General features: G+C 36.8%; 1 pseudogene; it reads left to right on the plus strand.

Moving 5' to 3' along the window:
• Positions 1-3780: 3780 nt before the first annotated feature.
• Positions 3781-5225, plus strand: part of LOC102478573 (heat shock cognate 71 kDa protein-like) — a 2465-nt pseudogene continuing 1020 nt past the window's right edge.

The following is a 5225-nucleotide window of genomic DNA, read 5'->3' on the forward strand; positions in this document are numbered from 1 at the left end:
TGCGTGCCCAAGATCCTGAGAGGAGAACGGAGGAGAAGGGATTGCAGTATGGCCATGCCCCCTGGGGGATGATTTCTCACTTTCTATCTCTCTGTCTCTGTCTGGCGAGCGCACGCGCCCTATAGGAAAAACCACATGGGCTTTGATTCTAGACAAAATAGAACTTGAAATTTGACTCAAGTACTTACTATTGAATAGTTAGGTGACACTGAGAAAAATCATTTCAATCCACAAGCTTCAGATTCTACATAAGTAAAGTAAGATGCTATATTTACCTCATAAGATCGATGTTTTTAAAACTGAGGTGGCTGGGACCAGTGGTTGGTGTAATTGTTATGTCGCTGGACTCCCATGTAGTTGATTGTGTCTTGAGTCCTGGACTTGTTGGCTTAAACTCACTAGGTGTGTGTGCATGCATGCCCAAGATCCCGAAAGGAGAATAGAGGAGAAGGGATTGCAGCATGGCCACCCCCCACTGGAGGATTATTTCTCACTTTGTCTCTCTGTCTCTCTCTGTCTTTCTGGCAAGCATATGTGCCCTATAGCAAAAATGTCTCAAAAAATAATTGAAGTGGTGGCAATTGAAAATGAAGTGAGATTAGAGGAGCAGAAGGAGAAGAAAACAAAACATCTGGGAATGAAAAGGAACAGTTAAAGAGTTAAAACATTCTCTGGAATATAATTTTATCAAGAAATAAGAATGATTTAAGAAGCTCTTGGAAATGACAAAAAAGAAGTCAAATGCATATGAAAATGGAGAAATTACTTTCCAAGAAGATTTAAAAGCCAGTCAAGGGGAAAAAGATTTAAGGAAGCAAAACATTTAAGGAACACAAAGATGGAAAATTATGTGTTGATTATAATGTGTATGGTAATATCTTTGACTGAACCAATATGCAATGTATTCAGAGGGAGAAAATTCATTAGATATATTGTAATAATACACAATTATTGAATGTAAAAAATAAAAATAAATTTAAAATAATTAAAAGCCAGTCAGTTTGAAATACATATTCAATTTAATATGCTAAAACATAAGATTGATGATCTTACAGCAGAATTTTAGCAGGATTCATCATATTTCAAAACAATACGGAAGGAATGTGTAAAACTAAAGAAGAAGGAACTGAATTTGGAAAAAGTAGAAAACCTCAAAAGTCATATGTAAATAAATTTGGTAGAACATGTTCAAATAGAACAGTATACATGGGCAATTGAAGAAAGAGCAAGACAGGTTATAATAGAAAAATTAAAATAAGTCAGTCTATTTTTAATATTTAATATAATTTATTTTATACATTCAATCACTATGCATTGCTAAAGTTGCAAAGTGAATTTTCCAACCTGAATACACTTCACACAGAGCAGTTGAGGATTCTATACATGTTATCAACAGATAATAACCCATTTCTGTGTCCCATCAATATCTTGCTTCTCTATTTTTCTCCTTAATGTCTTTCTTCAGACTCTCCTCCTTATCTCAACCTCTACCCACACTGTATCCAATATCTATAACCATTTTCCATGTTTCTATATCCTCTAATCTTTCAGTTTCCATCACAGAGTGCAGACTGTTGGTATATGTTAAATGGAGACATACAATATCTCTCCTTCATAGCCTGGTTTGCTTCAGTCTATTTTTACATGCAGAAGCAGCAGGTCAAGAAAACTTAAAACAGTTAAGAAAGAGTAAATATGCTTCAATAAGAAGTCAGATGGAACTCAGAATTAAAGATCGGGAACCTGAATTATTCAAAATAAGTTCTCAAGAAGATTCTAATAAAACATAATTTAAAAAATATAAGCAACTGTAACTAGAAGAATCACAAATTAGAAACTCATTATTAGATAAACTGAACAAAACTAATGAGAAGTTAGCAGAAGTCAGTGCCAAACTTCTTGGGGAGAAACAACAGAATAGATCTTTACACAACAGTCTTACTACCAGACCAGTCTTAGAGTCACTGCATGTTGGAAATCTTAATAATAGTTTGGTGCACAGCAGAAATCTTATTTTAAGGGAAACCTCAGTGATGATGCCTACCTCAGTCTCATGGCCATCAAATAACAGCATAAAGAATTACTTGTTCAAGGATGCAACAGAGGTTGGAAAAAAGAATAACCAGAGAACTAAGCAAAGCTGCTACTCAATTTTCATCTGTATCCTGCAGAGCTTTTGCTCGAAGATCTACTGATGAGTTAAACTGAACTTAATATCTTCTTTTGACAGCATCACAAGAATATGTACAGATCTGGAAGAAAAATTATATGATCCAAAATATAAAATTTTAATGACTATACTATTTATATGCCCCTTTAATTATTCTTCAATAAATACATGACATGTCAAAATCTTTATTAAATATTTTTAAAAAATAAATAAATAAAAACAAGGTGGCACATGGCAAAATTTTTAAAGTATTTGTTTCCTTTTCATCTATTTCTTCTATTTCTTTTTCATCAAAATGGGAAAAGAAGTATGTGGTTTCTCCCTTCTAATAACTCAGATTGCTTCAGTAGGTTTAATTTCCATTGATGATTATGGAGTACATTAGAATTCCCCAGAGAAACAGAACTAAGAATATATTTTAGGGAATTGCTCTTGTGGTTATATAAGTTGGCAAGTCCAGAATCTGTAAGATGGGCCAGCAGATGGGACACCCAGAGAAGAGCTGCAGTTTGAGTCTGAAAGCAGTCTGTTGGCAGAATTCCTTATTCTTTGGGAGAGATCAGTTTTTTTCTATCAAGACATTTAACTGATTATAGAGGGTAATGTGCTTTACTCAAAGTCTACTGTTTTAAATATTAATGCCATCTTAAAAATACCATCCCAGAAACATCTAGATTAATGTTTGAGTAAATAGGCGGGAATCACTGCCTACATAAGTTGATAGATAAAACTAACCATTAATGGAGAAATGATAGTCTATGTTCTTTAGATAAAGTCTAGGGTGTTTAATAGATGCTTGTGTTTTCTTGCCTTAGGTGTCAGAAATATTAGCATTCTTTTTACTGCATACAAAGGGCCTGCAGTTAATAAAGGAAACTGAGGCCCACCCTAAATGGCACAACTCCACAGTGTACTGAATTGTAGTGCTGCAAACAACATGCCCAACTGCAGCTTTGGATCTCTAGCCTGGTTGACCCGAAAAAGCCAGTGAGCACGCACATGGCCAAGATCCTGATGAACTGGAAGTTTGGAAGAAAGGGATCATGGTATGGCCTGAACCTGTTAAGATTGCTTCTCTCTGTTCCTCTCTGTGGGTGTCTCTCTCTCTCATGCTCTCCATCATGGAAAAAGAAAATAAAATTTAAAAATAAATAAATAAATGACTTAGATAATTAAATATTGAAAATACTAGAGAAGCTCCAGAGCCTAAAACAGAGTTCCAGGAGCTCAGGCATCAAGGCTGGTTCTTCCATAGGAAACATGTATCTTTCAAATAAGTTATAGAAAGACAGTGAACTTTTAATTTAAAACATTTTTATAAAAGGTACTATAGCACGGGGCTGGCAAGTGGCATGGTAGTTAAAGGCGCTGGACTCCCACATGGCTGACCACGGTTCAAGTCTCAGACCTGGTGGCTTGCTTTCTCACTTTCTCTCTCTCTCTCTCTCTCTCTCTGATCAAATTGGAAAATAATAATAACGATGATAATAAATAAAGTTAAATAAAATAATTCTTTTAAAAAAGGTACTATAACTCATTGAATATGGTGACAGTTGCACAGATTGGTGCATGAGCTTCATGAGGTGAGCCAGCACTCCATGGAAGCAACTATGTTTAAGGGACCTTCAGTTGGCATTGATTTGGTACCACCTACTCTTACATGGATGTCTTCCAGCAGAGAAAAGTACAGATAATTTCCAGTGATCAGGGGAACTGAACCACTTCAAGCTATGTCACCTTACCAATACCAAACAACTGATTGGTGATGTTGTAAAAAATCAGGTTGCAATGAACCTTACCAACATAGTTTTTTATACCAAGAGTCTGATTAACAGTAGATTTGATGACACTATCATCCAGTCTTACGTGAAACACCAGCCCTTCATGATGGTGAATGAAGCAGGCAAACCCAAGGTACAAGTAGAATACAAAGAATAGACAAAAGGTTTCTATCCAGAAGCCGTGTCATCTATGGTTCTGACAAAGATGAAGGAAACTGCAGTAGCCTACCTCGGGAAGATTGTTTCCAATGCCATGGTTACTGTACCAGGTTATTTTAATGGCTCAGTGTCAGCCTACCAAAGATGTTGAACCATTGCTGATCTAAATGTGCTTGGGATTATCAATGAGCCAACTGCTGCTGCTATTGCTTATGATTTAGACAAAAAAGTTGGAGCTGAAAGAAACATGCTGATCTTTGACTTGGGAGGTAGCACTTTTGACATTTCCATCCTCACTATTTTATTTTTAAGAAATATTTTTGCTACAGTGTACATGTGCTCGCCAGACAGACAGTGAGAGACAGAGAAACAGAAAGTGAGAAACTACCTTCCAGGGAGGATAGCCACACTGCAATCCCTTTTCCTCCATTCTCCTCTTAAGATTTTGGGCACATCTGCACATGTACGTAGCATGAGTTTTAAGCTACCATGTCCAGGACTTGAACCGTGGTCAACTATGTGGGATTCCAGTGATGTAACCATTACACCATCTGCGGGTCCCTCCATCCTTACTATTGAGGATGGAATTGTTGAAGTCAAATCTACAGCTGAAGATACACATTTGGGTGGAGAAAACTTTGACAATTGCATGGTCAACCTTTTCATCAATGAGTTTAAGTGCAAACATAAGAAGGTGAGAAAAAAGAGAGCTGTCCAACACCTTTGTCCTGCTTGTGAATATGCTAAGTGTACCCTCTCCTCCAGCAGCCAGACCAATATTGCAATCAATTCCATCTATGAAGGAATCGACTTCTATACCTTCATTACCCATGCCCAATTTGAAGAACTGAAAGCAGACCTGTTCCGCGGCACCCTGGACACTGTAAAGAAAGCCCTTCAAGATGCCAAACTAGATAAGTCACAGATGCATGATATTTTTCTGGTAGGTGGCTCTAGATTAAGAAGCTACTACAAGACATTTTTAATGGAAAGGAAGTGAATAAACACATCAACCATGATGAAGTTGTTGTATATGGTGCAGCTGTCCAGGCAGCCATTTATCAGGAGACAAATCTGAAAATGTCCAAGATTTTCTGCTCTTGGATTCCACTCCT

Source organism: Tupaia chinensis, unplaced genomic scaffold, assembly GCF_000334495.1.
Source record: "Tupaia chinensis unplaced genomic scaffold, TupChi_1.0 Scaffold143886_1, whole genome shotgun sequence".
Taxonomy (NCBI): domain Eukaryota; kingdom Metazoa; phylum Chordata; class Mammalia; order Scandentia; family Tupaiidae; genus Tupaia; species Tupaia belangeri.